This window comes from Mauremys mutica, chromosome 10 (assembly GCF_020497125.1).
Source record: "Mauremys mutica isolate MM-2020 ecotype Southern chromosome 10, ASM2049712v1, whole genome shotgun sequence".
Classification (NCBI taxonomy): Eukaryota; Metazoa; Chordata; order Testudines; family Geoemydidae; genus Mauremys; species Mauremys mutica.
In genome coordinates this window covers 29,300,005-29,315,791 of record NC_059081.1, presented here as the reverse complement: position 1 = coordinate 29,315,791, position 15,787 = coordinate 29,300,005, and the positions used below count along the sequence as shown (strand labels likewise).

At 36.2% G+C, this 15,787-nt stretch overlaps 1 long non-coding RNA gene across 1 annotated transcript in view; it reads left to right on the top strand.

Annotated features, from left to right (window-relative positions):
• LOC123378864 overlaps nucleotides 1–13,156 on the top strand; it is a 369,979-nt gene extending 356,823 nt beyond the window's left edge. The window contains exon 7 of the long non-coding RNA XR_006582769.1: nucleotides 12,931–13,156. This is a non-coding gene — a long non-coding RNA (uncharacterized LOC123378864). The remainder of the gene's footprint in view (nucleotides 1–12,930) is intronic.
• The last annotated feature ends 2,631 nt before the right edge of the window (nucleotides 13,157–15,787 follow it).

Genomic DNA, 15,787 nt, shown 5'->3' with positions numbered 1-15,787 from the left:
TTTTTTGTTTTTCTCTTCAGAAAGAGCCCCTGTAGAAGGAGATGGTCTCATGCAGAGAGAATCAATAGAATGATGATCATGGGGCTCTACTAAGACTGTATCTTCTATCAATGTAAACACTGATAGAAGCTGTAGGTTTATTGGTACATTAATCCTTGAAGATACGAAAAGTGTTACTTACTATACATTTTCTGACACATTACAGAGTCTTAATTCACTAAACACAATGGGTGTACACTGTACAGGGTCACTATATAGTTTTCCATTCTAAAATTATATCTGGAATGAGACTGTGCTTTAAAATTCCTCTGAAATCAATGACTGATACACTTTTACTGATAGCTTCTTACTTGTGCTACCATTACTGTAAATAATAAATGACCCTCTTATTATGACAATTTCATACGTAAGATCCCTCTTCTAAGGAAAAGACTGGTGCAAACCCTAGGCCCTCTTTATGCAATCTGCTTTGTGCAAGTGGATCCCCACGTCTGCATTAAGTACCATTGAAGTCAGTGGAACTCCACACACGAGTGCTGGGATCTGCCTTTGCAGAGCAGTTTGTGGAATTGGTGCCGCAGCTTTTTCCTTTTTAGTGCAAATATTGTATTGAATTTTCAAACATACAGTAATATAAACAATATAAAAATACATATGCACAAGATAATGAAAAGCAAACATTATATGAAAATACAAGTAATAGGGGTATATTTTCAGATCACACAAATCCTTCCTTTCTTTTTCATTCCCCCACCCTATTTGTGATATGTGCCTATTGTCCACCTCTGGGCTCAATTAAAAACAGCGAAACTATGGCTCCAGTCCTGCAAGATGTTGCATGTGGTCAGACTCTCTCAGCACAGGAAGCCCCATTGAAATAAATGGCCCTATCCGAGCATGACTCCACCAAGTGGAGTGAGGCTCCATGTGATGTAGGAATCTGCCTGTATGAAACAACTTGTAAGATTGGGGTGTGGGGTCTATGTTAACTAATGCAGCATAAACAGCTCTCAGTTATATCCGGGTATTGTGTTGACTGGCATGTTCTGTCATCTGTGGAGTCTTGTGTTTCTGTGCCTGTTCAAAGATACCTATAACTTATATAGGAAGACTTCATAGTTAGCCATACATTTTCTATATTTGGTTGAACAGAAGAATATATGACTTGCTGCCTATTTATATGAAATGTATATGTCCTTTCCTCACGATGGTTTCTTCCTAGGATTCCATAATATACAATTTTCACAAGTTTCTTGATTTTTTCCCCCAGTGTCTATCTATTTTTTATGTGTGTGTGTATTGCTGAGTGGGGTAATCAAAAAGACTTGATTTGTCCTGTCAATTAAGCATAACTATCTAACTAGACATTTGTTAATCAAATGTCTTACAGTCTTTTCATATGGACTGGATAATAATTTAACAGTGCTACAGCTTATATAATTTAGTGAAATATCAAGTTTTAGCTGTAACCTATGATTGTTCTGTATTCTCTCTCTCTCTCTCTCTCAACCAGAAGTGAAATGTTGATATGCAGAATAACAACATGGTTTTGAATATTCCTTCAAAATTACTGAAGGACGTTCAAAAATCACAGTGAACAATGTTCACTTTATTCAATTTTGCAAGAGGCAAGTTGGCTCAGTGCTTCTTATACTGTAATATATGAACCTTTCAGTTAGGCATGATGTAAAATGGGGGCATATGCAGCAGTTTGGGACTGTTTAACAGTGAATGGGGCTAGAAGACTAGAAGTCTTCAGAATGAGCTTGAGTGTTTCAGAAATGTGGAGCACTGAAACTCCAGTTGAACTTAATGGGAACAGTGGATGATCAGCACCCTTACTGTACAAGGTAACTTCTGGAGGCCAGTGTCAATTTTTCAATTGCAGGGTTATATTAACAGATCACATAGTTTCAGAGAACATTCTTTGAAATTATGGTGTTTTAATGCTTTCTAATTTCTGCCTCAAAACTACTTTTAAAAGGAAAATTAGTTACCGTTAAATCTTTGAAAACTGAACTCAAAGTGTCTTCAAGGAAATCCATTTAAAGCCTAGGGCAGTACACAATACAATTTTGTTTTATTTTTTTAGGATGATTCACTCTCAAGACACAGTTGCTAGCATAGAGATCAAATGGGAGTGCAAAATTTCAAAATAATTTAAGTTTAAGTGAGAAAACAATAATTCTTTATAAATAACAAGCAGTTTCATTCTGTTTTAAGAAATAAAGAAAATAAAATTCTGCCTCCCATCACTTTTAGCTTCCTGGATTTTAAAGTCACAGATTTATTTACCTAAATATTTTTCGTGCATATTTTTTGTGTTAGATTATAGGCTTTATGATCTCCTCTTTGTTCCCACGCAGTATTGCACTGCGCTACCATGTTGCATGTATATACATACCATTTAATTTGTTGTTTGTTGTATAAAATGATTGAATATAACAAAGATTTTGCTGTGAAGTGAAACTACATAAGGAAAATTATATAAAGTAATACACAAAGGAATTTTTAAAATCTTAGTTTAATTTTTTTCTGCATTACTACATTAAAAAAATCTGCCCCTTTGTCTGACTAATGTTAGTTTGACGATTATACTAATATTAACTGCTTTACTTGAGTAAGCAAAGAAGAAGTAAAATACCAGTCAGACCAGCTGCTAATTCACAGAGTGTAGTACTATGGTTATTAAAAATACCCCAAAGATGTACCTTTGTGGTTCAGTCTTTTGAATTAGAATCAGAATATTAATTTAGGCCTGAAGCATGATTAAACATTGGAAGGCCCCTTAAGAATTTTCTCCAAATTTTCTTGGATTTCTCTTTATTGGGTCTTCCTGGACTCTGTTTAGCTCTGTAATTGCTTTGCTCCTTTGTTGATAGGTTAAAGCACAATGTGATTTTCTCCATGCCATAATATTTAAGAGAATGGCTCAATGTTCCACATGTATGTGTGCAGCTGAGACACAGAAAGACATAGCAAGGGGAGTGGGCTTTTTTCCCCAGTGTGTAAGAAATTATGCAGCAGGAAATAAACATGGCCTATCCATGAAAAAGAAATGCAGCCTGAATAGAAAGGGTTTTCTCTGAAGAAACTGCACTGATGCATAGAGAGGCTGAGGGAATAAATCACTGCTCATGTGTAGTTCCGGTCTTTATAACCTTCATAGCAAGCTGGCTACTTCAGGGTATTGCACGCTGCTAGAACTCCAACATGGAGTTTGGCCCCTATGGATTTGCTCTGTGTGTGATCCAGTGCTTCCAACACACACGCTCTTCTCTTCTGTTCTATGATGTGATGGGAAGACCCACCATTGAGATACCTGCTCACCAGAGTTTGGGCTGGCTTTGAAATGGTATTGTTATGTTTATGGTACTCTTGGCCTTATGTGCTTGTGTAAGCGGCTAAGATTTTGGGCCTTTAAACTTTATGTAACAAGAGGAGATATGCCTATTTTTTCCCCAAAAAGTACATTTGCCTTAAAAGGTGTGGATACCTGTCAGCCAGAAGTTTTGTCGATAAATGGAAGAGTTTTGCTAAATAGAAGGGTTTTTATTTAAGCACTAATCATCCTCCCCTCATCTCCACACTTTTTCATAGTTGCCAGTTAGTCCATTTTCCCAAAAGGAAAATGCTTCCCAAATGTTTAAAAATAAAAATAAAGAAAGTTTTAAATGGGGCTGTCAAAGTACTCCCTTCGTACACGTAGAGACAAAAGTATCATCTGGCATGGCAGGGGGAGAAAAAAGGCAGGGGTCAGGAATCGGATGCGCTGCACAAAAAAATAAAATACCGAGCCCAATCCTGCAGTAATTTTTTAAGCAAAACTCCCAGTGAAACCAGTGGAAATTTTTCCTAATATCTGCAAGAGTAGGCCTTACATTTTGTTTTTTCTATGGCACGAGAAAGGACTACATAAGAAAAAAACAGAGACGTTACGGTCATCCCTCCCCAAACAATTTACCAAAATAAATAAATAAATAGGCTAAGAAGCTTAGTCTGAAAATTAGGCCTGGTCTACACTAAAAAGGGGGTTCGAATTAGGGTACGCAAATTCAGCTACGTGAATAGCGTAGCTGAATTCGAAGTACCCTAATTCGAACTATCACCCGTCCAGACACGGCGGGGTCGAACTCTGCGGCTCCCCCGTCGACTCCACCACCGCCGTTTGCAGTGGTGGAGTACCGGAGTCGACCGCGGCGCTTCCGGAGTTCGAACTATCGCGTCTAGATCAGACGCGATAGTTCGAACTCCGAGAAGTCGAACTCACCGCGTCGACCCGGAAGGTAAGTGTAGACTAGCCCTTAGACATATGGGATAGAGAAAAGAAAAGAGACAAGGGCTAAACCTGAGGTCAGCAGTGCAACCAACAAAATAGCAGCAGCAGTAGCATCAGTGTTTTGCACTTGTCAGAATTTCAGTTGAAAACTTGGCTAGATGTTAGGACAATGCATTCGTATATTTTTATTTTGGTGAAAAATATCAAACTAAAAGACGATATTATCATTTTAACTTTTAAGGAGGTTTTAAAAATACATATTCTAAAGTGAACATGCAGCTCATTAATGATGAGAGAGATGTACATGCATTACTTAATGATATATAATAGGTCTGAAATGCATACTTTTTTGCTATGGAGAGATAATTTATATATTTCCACTACTGATAGTCTAAAATGTTGGCCAAAATGCCAGTGAGGTTTGAAATTGCATATGATTCAGAGATTATATAATTAATCAGGAAGGTAATAATCTCTTTCTACATATACCTACCATAATATCCAAGGACCTCACAATCTTTAAACAGCCCTGTGTAGTACAGAAGCATTATTATCCCCTTTTTACTGATAGAAGAAGTGAGTCATGAACAATTCAAATGGGGGACTGAGACTTCAACATTTTTGGCCCTAAGTGACGTGCCCTAGGTCACACAAGAAATCTGTGGCACAGCAAGGAATTGAGCGTCAGTCTCCCAAGTTAGTGTCCTAACCACTGGACCACCCTTCTTCTCCTCGTACATGATGCTTGTAAGATTGTGCCTTGAATATTATGTACAATTAAAGCAATGAAAAGACAGAGAGACTGGTTTTTAATAAAAGTTGAAAAGAACGAATATATTATCTTTAAAATATACTGTTATGTCTTTGTCTGAACAACTGTAAAGAGCGTATGTTAATTAGGTACAAATACTCCTCAAGCAGAGGAGGAATTGTTAAGGAGGGACCAAGGGGGCATAATCAGGAGTAATGGGATAAAATTGAACAAAGGGAAATTCAGGCTGATTATAATTTACTAACATTAAATTTGCATGGCTCATTAGGACCAACCAATCATTGTGAGGTGCACCTGCCATGGTCTGATTGTTTCATAGAGAGTTACACTTCACATGGTCATTTCAATAATACATTTTTTCTACAAGATATTTAATATAAATTACCGTTTGCTTAGGACATTTATTGGAAGGCCTCTTCTTAGTGGCCAGCTTCTGAACTCTTATTCACATTGAGTATTTCCTTACTTCTTGAGTGGTCCCATTGAAGTCAATGAGCTTATTCAAGAAGTAAGATACTACTCAATGTGACTAAGAATATCAGAATTTGATCATAAAGCTTTGTGATAATCACATTGAGATGATTAGAATAAATTTCTGATTTCAGTCCAGAATTAATAAGACCAGTAAAATCTTTAATAAGATGTCTGTGATCTCAGGAACTATCTGAAAAATATTGTATTTGACAGTCTTCAATTGCAAATTCCAACAGGAACTGATGAGCATAGCTGGGCTAAGCTGAAATGAATCCAGTGCTGAGTATCACTGTGATAGCAGTAAGTACTAATGGTATTGAAGTAAAGATGCATATCATCAATATAAAGATTGAACTAACTACTTGGTGACAAATTGTTTCACAAAGATAGCAAGGACACACACACATGCATGTAATAGATGAAGGATGCAGCACTAAGGCATGTCAGAAAAAACAGTATGGTGACAGTAGATTTAAATCCTTTCAGAAAGATAGAGCATGTTACAACTGCACAAAATATACTTAGAACCAAAAAGGAGAATTGACCTGAATGGGATACTAAAGAATCTAACCGGACCTTTAATAGGTCCAGCAAGATGCAACGGTCCATTGTATTAAATACTATACTGAGATCTAGGCAAAAGGTCATTTAATATTGATGCAAAGACTGTCTAAACTGTGAATGAGAATTTCCATGAGTTCCCTTGGAAGATAAATGCGAATGAATCTGGTAGGCAGACTTTGGGCAAAAAGTCAAAGAAAGGTTTGATTACTATTTGTCATTATTACATTGTAATCTAGGGATTTTTTTTCTTTAAAATGTAGTAATAGTTATTTGATTTTGAAGAGGCAAGATAGAGAGACTGAGGAAAGAGACTGTAAATAATAATCACAGGTAAATCATTAAGAGTTTTAAAATAAAGTAACCCAAGAAGTATGTTATTTCTATTAGTAATAATTGGACTGATAGTGTAGATATTCATTTGTCAACACCAGATTGAATAATAGTGCTAAACTCACTCAGATTATTAGAAATGGAACCAGAATGTACCAATTGGCAGTGGGATTTCAATTTGACAATGCGTTTTTAAAGTAGAACAGATTTATTATTAAATGTACAAAACAGCATGAACTTATCTCCGAGGCATAGTGCTTCCTAGAACTCCTGGAGATTAGTTACTATGCAGTGCTTTAGGAGGCTGCAGCATGTTCCTCTTTGTGGCTGGACAGTCAGCCTTTCTGGCTGGTGAGTACTGGGCATGGTGTTTCCTCTCAGTGTGGTCAATGAGAATATTTCTGTTTTATTGGAAAGTGTGAATTTTGTAATAAGGTTGGTGTTGGAATGGCATCTGTGATTTCAAATTGTGATTTCCATAGTTTTTAATGCTTAGAGTTTTAGTGCTGAGGGTAACAGTATGCCTTGCTCAGAGTTGCACTTAGCAGCAGCCTTAGCTTAATTTAGGAATATTTGTCTTTTTTTGGTATATACACATTAGTGGTGGAGATGTTGAAAACTCCGGGATATGTGTTTTGGGTCACAGTTAAACTTGTGAAATATGTAAGATGATTTTGTACATGTTGGTATTATCCTTAATCATTTGTACAAATCATAACAGTCTCTTAAGTGGCTGTTTCCAAGTTTTCCGTGTATAGGCAGTTTATATTTGACTGTACAATTGTTAGTCTTTTATTTACAATTACATAATTATAACCAATATGTAATCATCTGAGGAACCTTAACAAGAAATTAACTGAGTTTTCTGCTGCCCTAGGAGAAATGCATGTTTTAGAAGTGGCCATGGGCCATAAGTGATTTGGTGGGTCTTGAATGGCTTTGTGATAACCAAGTTGAATTTCACCCTCACTGAGTAATGAAACAACTAAAAAATAAATTCACAAATTGATTCTTAACAGAATGCACATTTTGAAATAAAAATTTTAAATACTTCCAGTGTAACGTGTTGTACATTCTGTTGTCTTTAGCAAAGTGCGTAAGCACACACCTAACATTAAGCAACATAAACTTCAGTATATTTAAACACCTTGATGAAACAGCCTAAATGCTGAGTGTATACTGTACTCATTAACCTGACTAATTTTTTTGTCAAAAACATATAACACATATGGGGCAAGATAATGCATTCCTTGTACACTCAAACTTTGCACTGACTTCTCTTGGAATTTTGGATACACAAGGAATACCATATTCAGCCCCTTTTGCCCAAATTATTCTTTATTACAGCAATAAAATGTTTTGCTCCCATGGATGTCTGTGTGGCCAAATAGATTTCAGAAGAATTATGAAGTCAAAAACTGACTAAATGAAACTGGCCAGGTGAAAGACTATAGTAACTGGCTAGTTTTGAATTCTCAGTGTAGTCTGAAAACAGTGTTTATGTAGAAAATACAAATATTATGCCTTATATTCAAATGTAACTACAGCATTTAGCTGTATGAGTTTTCTCAGCAGTACTTCTCTTACTTTCTAATTTCCTTTTCTCTACTGTTATCCAAAATAGAAGATGTATTTTGGCATGACTGCCAGGGGTCTCTTAGGCTATTGCTAAGGAGAGAAACTTGGGACAGAGGTGTGGCAGAGCTAGCTACTGGCTGTAATGACTTTAGAAAGTTGCTTGATATAATTGCTGTTACATACTTCGTATAATTCCAGTGGTTATTTTTATTCTGCATGTATAAATATGATTCCATTGTGATTACTATACACTCTTTCTTCATGTATTCCATGTGATTACAGTATATTTCATTCAAGACTAAGATGAAGCTTACTTTGAGTTTTCTCCTGAAAGGACAATGACCACGCTGCACCTTTAGGTGGGTGAGGGAATTTGGCTGGCTGGCTGGCTGAATGAAGGGAACAGTGCTTTATGGCGTGAGGCAGAGCGGGGAGAGGTCAAACTGCTGTAGAAGGGGACAAGGGGCCAGTGTGATGACACTGACTCATCCCCTGGGAACCAGAAAGGCAGAAGGGTTTAAAAGAGGCAGCCTGCATGGTGAAGCCGCCTTTTACGTGGAGCAGACTGAGGCAGAAACCCACTCTCCCTTCCCTTTAGGTGATGAAGAACCAGATTTGGTCAAGATCTGCTGTGGGCATTGCACTAAGCACCCATTTTTAGGCGGGCTAGGAAGGATTTTTTCCCTTGCTACCAGATTGACCTAGGTGGAGTTGGGCTTTTTTCAGCTTCCACCCTCTGGGAACTAATTGAATGAACATGGGGTTACCTGCACTGTACACTTTTATCTGCTGGGTAGCCCCAGACATCTAATAATAAAGTTGTGGCCTGATTTAAAACCATATCAAATGTGTCCTGTCCTCCTTTTGGTATAAGGGGACAAAAAATGAACAGCATATGCTATGAAGTCTAGAGTATTTCTACAGAGAGTAAATAACTCATAATAAGGTTGAATATTGTTGTTTCTTTTATTTAATCCTTCAGTACTTGATTACTACATATTTAATTTTGACTGGAGCTGTTTAATCAGGTCCACATTAACTAGCTAAATAGTTGATTTTTTGGAATTCATAGCACGTTATTTAAAAGGTTAGGATGTTTCACAAGGATACAGACAGTGTCACTGCCTTCGGGGAAGCAACAACTTGATTTTCTTTTTTATTATTCAAGATTAAAAAATTAATGATGAATGTTATGAATAACAATACTAATACAATGATTCTGGAGTCTCACAATCTTCTCCTTCATACATTATCATTTTTCCATATGTGAACTGGAAAATCATTTTGAATGTGTAGAAGCAGATAAGTATGCTGGTCCTAGGCATCTTCTTGAGATTATTTACAAAATGCATAGATTTGAATCACTAGATCTAATTGACTTGTAACAGTATGCAGCATCAGTATGATTATTTTTTGAGTTATCTATATTAGGCTTGCTGCAAAGAAGACAGAATGTTATAGATTGACGGTGACGTCCCTGCCACTTCAATTATGGCCCAGTGCCTTACTTAAGATGTATCTTTACTATTATATCCTTATTTGAGTTAGCGCCAGTGCAGCATGTCAGTGGTCAAATAAGGGAGGGAAGCTACAAGCCAGGCCTACTCAGCAGGGGAAAGTCCTGCAGGCCTGGTGATGCATGGCATCCTGCTGGGGAAGGTGTCAGAGAGAGGTCCACTCCAAGGACCACTGCTGTCACTCAAAAACCTTCTAGAAGGTGGCAGCTCTCAGTAGGGGTGTAAATTCAAACAAAATACACTTAGCTGGGTTTTTAGTTTTAGAAGAAGAAGGATTTGCAACTGTATTATAGAAAATCTTAACAGTTGGAGTCATTATTCAGAATCCTAGTAACATCTTCTGTAATATTTTAATCCTTCAAATAATTGTTTTCCTAATTTTTCAGTCTGATTCTGCATAGTGAAAATAGCTGTATATGATGCTTTAAGATCACTTAGCTCAACTATTTTAAGCAAACTCAAATTTCTAGGAAACTAATATTCACATATTTTAAATTTCGTTAATGCAAAAATGATGGTGGGTATATAGTACTGCCTGGGAATGAAAGGTACATGTTAAATATTTTATTACGCTAAGCAATCTGTTTATTCTTATCATACATTTCTGTTTGAGTTCACATATGTGGTTTGTGCATCAGTGTGCTCTCTCTCTCATGAGTGCACATGGTCTCTGTAACCATAGGCTTGATTTAATATTTCCAAATAATATTACACTGACACTAGTTTGTAAATAAGAGGATAAAGCTTGCAGTTTGCCATCTCTGCTTGGTAGATACAATGGAGATAGACTATTGTTGGTAAAACAACCAATGATTATCAGCTACTATCCAGACACTTTCTGTGTCATACAGTGTATAGTATTCTGGTCTATCCAAATGTAGATGTGGGGGAGAGATAGCTCAGTGGTTTGAGCATTGGCCCGCTAAACCCAGGGTTGTGAGCTCAATCCTAGAGGGGGCCATTTGAGGATTGGTCCTGCTTTGAGCAGGGGGTTGGACTAGATGATCTCTTGAGGTCCCTTCCAACCCTAATAATCTATGATAATTGTACATCCCTGTTAAAGCACAAAAATAATGCTTACAATTTCAAAACATGCTTTTTTCAAATACATTTTTCTAACCTTCTGTCTGCTTCTCTTTCTTTTTGGCTTTCTTCAAGTAGCTACTGAAAGAATGATCTATTAAATATTCACATGATTAGCTTAAAGGAACTGATGTTTCTGTTATTACCAGGCAGAACGCCCATTGAAATGAGTGGGAGGTCTGAAATAAAGCATAGATTGAAAAAATAATTAATTGCTCACCTTTGGACTGACCCTAAAGGTGCTGAACCTATGCAGCTGTTTTCTTACTATGGGCCAAATCCTGCAGTTCCTACACAGAGAAAACTCTGCCTGAAGACAGTTAACTCTGACTACCGAGAGGTGCTGAGCACCCACATCTTCCATTCATTTCACTGGCTGTTGGGGGTGCGTTAGCATCTTTCAGGATTTGGCCATGTGGGAGTTTTGCCTGACTGAGGGCTAAGAAGTGTGAAGGAGGATTTAAAGATTTTCAACAAAGTATTTAAGCACGTGCTTAAGTCCATCCCTGTTGAGCAAAACATTAAAGTACGGGCTTAGTTTACAGCACATGTTTATGTCCTTTGGATTTAATGGGGAATTAAGCACTTGGATCCTTAACCTTACAGGGATGTATTTAAGCATGTGCTTAAGTGCCCTGCTGAATTGGAGTTTTGGCATGATTTCTGCAGAACAAATTCTACATATCTAAAATGTTTGACCTTTTTTATTTGTTACACTGTTCAATATGCACTGTAACATATTTGAATCATTTAGGGCATCAGCATTTTGCTACCAAAAAAGAAGTGGAATTTAATTGTGATACATATGTCTACACAGATGCACAACATCAGTAATACTAATGGGAGTTACATGCAGACCCCTGCATGCTTGGGGGGAAGAGATACTTTTAAGAGTTGAATAATGCACTTTATTATGAAATATAATATTACAAATGTCACATTTTGGAGAAAAAAATTTAAACCAAATAGTTCTTAAACTAATAACAGTCCAGAAAATCTAGTTTCTCTGCCTTTTATATGCCCTTCATATTGTTTTTGTAATCCTTATATAAATATAGATTTAGAACATCATGACTGGAATTCCTAGGGGGGATTTTTGTGGCACTTTAGAGCAAAATGTGGTTGACACTTGTTCCGTGTTACCCTTGGGCTACAGTTTTGATCACAGACTGAATGGATTTATTCTTGTCAGCACAATGAATTTTACACTCATGTCACAGGTAAATTTTACAATCCTTTTTCATGTGCAAATGAAGCACAAATGAATTCACTTATTTTATAATATTGCAGCCAAGTTCTAAAAATAAAAAGAATCCTAACAGATAAAATACAGACTGGGGAGCAGTGCCCCTCTGCTCCTAGGCAATCCTGGGAAATTTATTGCAATACAGAGCATTGAAGCTTCTTTGAAATGAAATAGTAGTTGCACAAAACTCTCTAAACCATGACGACTACATAACAGGTGCATTGATAGAGTACCCTTCCATTGGGTTAATTTTGACAAAGCAATTAGTAATCATTTCATGACCTCTCGGATTGTAGTTAACAGGTGTTGAAGAACATCATATAGCCTCTTTCAATTTTAAAACATTTTTAAGCGTCCAAGCCCTTTTGCCCTGGTATTGGACACCAGTGACAGTTGCTTTGAATTTAAAAAAAAAATTGTATTCTGATCATAGAATCTCAAGAAGGTTAAACATAAATTAGTCATAAAGCCAATGAAACAGAGAGGAAATGATTAGGCTTTATTATTATCTCAAAATTTTCAGTGTTTTAATCCTACTAGTATTTAATGATGAGGAAAAAGAGCTAATTCCGTTTTCCTTTAAAAACAAACAAACAAACAAAAACCTGTCACTTATAACCTCAAACATTAATGTGCAATGTGCTATGTAATGCTGCAGATCTGAGCCATGTTTAAGACAACAAAGTGCTATTTGATAGTCTAGCCTTTCTGTGGAACAGCTCTTCTTCCTGTCTTTGATGTGTGGATGGTTTATTTAATCAATTATTAATCAAAGTTATGGCATTTTTCTTATATATTTAGGTAAAACTAAAAGATGCCTCTCCTTGCTTTCTTGCTTAAATAAAAGTTTAAATAGATTGTGGAACTACTTGATTTTGAATAAGAAATATATTGGAGAGATTCCAGTTTTAGAAGCCCTACTGTGTTTGAGCAGTGTACTGAATGTTTGAAATAAAAGGGGAAAATTGGAATTTCTTAGTCCTCTACCAGGTGATGAGCTTAGCCAAAGAAACAGAACACTTTTGTTAACCTGCCTTTATATAACAAAAGCAGTACAAATAATTTGATTAGTGTTTTCGTTGCACAGGTGTTAAACTTGACAAGAAACAGTTGAAAGACACACCATTCTGGAGCAGGATGGGCAGCTGGACACTTTGTGCATGGAGAATCTCAAGCAGTTGGTAACATTTGGCAATTTAACATAGAAAAAAATGACTGCTAGGAAAATCTCAACTGCTGCTAATTAGCAGCAATGAACTGTGGGTAAGGACAGTACATTTTAATGTGAGAAGAATTTTACTGTAACCACCACACTGAAAAAAATATAGAAAGAAATGCTCCCTAGCTGACCCTTGTGGCAATCTAAGCTGCATATTGCAATAATCCTGTAAATTACTATGCTTTCTTATACAGTAACTTGGAGTTAATTAGTAATTTAACATTCTTCTACACTATTAAATGTCTTTCTTGCATTATATTATGTTGTTTCATGGTCTTACCTTAACACTAATGGGGTTTTGTTATATTTTCTCAAAACAGTAACAGTAAAATAAAACTGAGCTGGAAAATTAATTAGTTCTCTTTTACCTTTGATTTACCTGTTATTAACAATTAAGTGGTGAAGCACGGTTTCAGAGTGGTGCATGAGGTTATGCAGAGATGAATAGACTTCCAGAGTATATTGTTGGGGTGGGGAAGTGAATAAAGATGAGTAGTGGGCAAACCCCTGGAAACCATACCACAGGTTCACAATGTAATGCAAACACACTTAAAATTCAAAGTTGAATGGAATGAGAGAAAGATAAGGAGGCATCATATTGCAATATCACAACATGCAGTATTTTCTCTTTGCAGTGTAAGTGCTCATGTTTAATGATATAGCACTGCTGCCTATGGAGCTGTGTCACTGAAGGTTGGGAGACTTATAGGGAAGTAATGTTATGGTGAGCTGGTGAATCTGAACTTTAGTCTCATTGGTTTTGAAATGCTTGAGCTCTGTGCATATTCTGTTCTTTTGCAGTTTAAGAAAAACGTGAACTAATTAGAGGAAGCAACAATAATGAAACATGCGATCTGAGTGAAAATATAGAATATAATTATGTGTGGGCATATGGTGAGAGTTTTCTATTCTAGATTAATCCAACACAAATTAAAAGTTGGAAGAGCTTCTTACTCAAAAGTCATCTTCTCACTTGCAATATTTGCTTCATTTTAAAGGAGAGTTTAAACAGGTTTCTCACTGGGTATTTTCAAAACTTAAGCCTTTGGAACTGATGATTCACTATTACTCTGTATTTTAAAGATAAAGGGAATGTTTTTATTTTATATCTAAAAGATCAATGTGAACGCTACAATGGAACAATTTGGTAAAAGCAGAGTTTCACTGGAAGAGAAAGCAAAAGATATATGCTTGGAAAGGACTGAATTCAACACAAAACATTTCCAGAAGATTTTGTCTCTAGGGGCTACTGCTAAAAGAAGTGCTGCTACCATTTAAAACCCCATTCTTTGCAGCTGGATTTGAACATTCCATAAAAAATTCATCCATGCTTTAAGAGATTTCTGCTTTTCTGTCCTCTCTATTGTTAGACAAATTGAAGTGTGCACTCTGAAGGAGTGTGGCAGTGAACTGAGAATTTATTTACTCATTCGATTCTAATATTGAGAGATCTACTCTCTCCGTTCAAAGGGTAGAGCAACAATGCAAGTGACATCAGGTCACCCAGCACTTCATAGCTACCTGTGAGATAGAATTGTTCTCATGGCAGATAGGAAGTGACTGAAACCTCTTTTTCTCATCAATGTCTATTATGATTGATAGCTCTATGGTCACATTGAATATGCCCTTTTTAAATAATTCACAATGTCATCATCATAGTACTAGTTTATAACTAGCCTGTTATTTTTACCTTTGTTCATTCACTATCAGAGGGTTCAATAAATTAAGTACTGTGGATTTTGGTAGCATTATAACCAATCAAATCATACTTAAAAATAAAAAACCACCAAAAACAAACCTGCATGTACAGCACCAAAGAGTTTTCAAATATCTACTATCTCAATGTCTTTAGATATAATAATTCCTAAATGAATACCTCTCCAACTAAATGTACTCACTTTGTTGTTAATTAAAATATGAATGTACCAGCAAGATGTTACTGCAGCTTCACTGAGTTAACATAGTTTGCATTAAATGTTTTTATACTTCAAGAAGAATATATTTTAAAGATGATAAATGTTCATTAGAAGTTGAGAATAACTGGTTGTTAGCCCTTAATGCTGAATGTTACAGTTATGAACAAACCATGCTTATTCTTTGAGTGCATTGAAAATAGTTTTGTAAGCTCAGATTAAACCATTAGCATGTTACACAATAGTTCAAATTAGATATCAGTTATTTTAACAGTGATTAATGCACAAAATATTTAATTGAGGAATGTATAAATCAGTTTTTAATTGTTTAAATCTGAAGTTGAGGTTTAATAAGGCATATTAGAGAGCAAGGTAGTAATTATCATCTATCATTTAACCGCAAAGATGCTGCCAATAATTAATGGAAAGGGCTAATAATAATCACACCTGTTTCTTTGCATAGTCTGTACAAATTGCAGGCTTTAAACTATATTTTACATTGTTTGGATTCATTTTAAATTAATTACTCAAATAAAATGTTTTATTTCCAGTTACTTGGTGTCTCCCCCACCCATATTCTTTTCAGAATCTCTTCTACATTTGGGGATCTATCTTGCATTCTTTATGCCTCAGAAACTCCTCCTGACATCAGCAAGAGTTTATATGTAAAAGGAAATAAAGATTTACACTGTGATTCAAGTGGAAGGGAAAAAATGTATCAGGGCATTTAAAGACTGTGGCTGCTCCTGCACAGATGCCCAAGGGGAAAGAGAGACCACAAGATGCTTCTCTTCTTTTGTGACCTGTGCAGA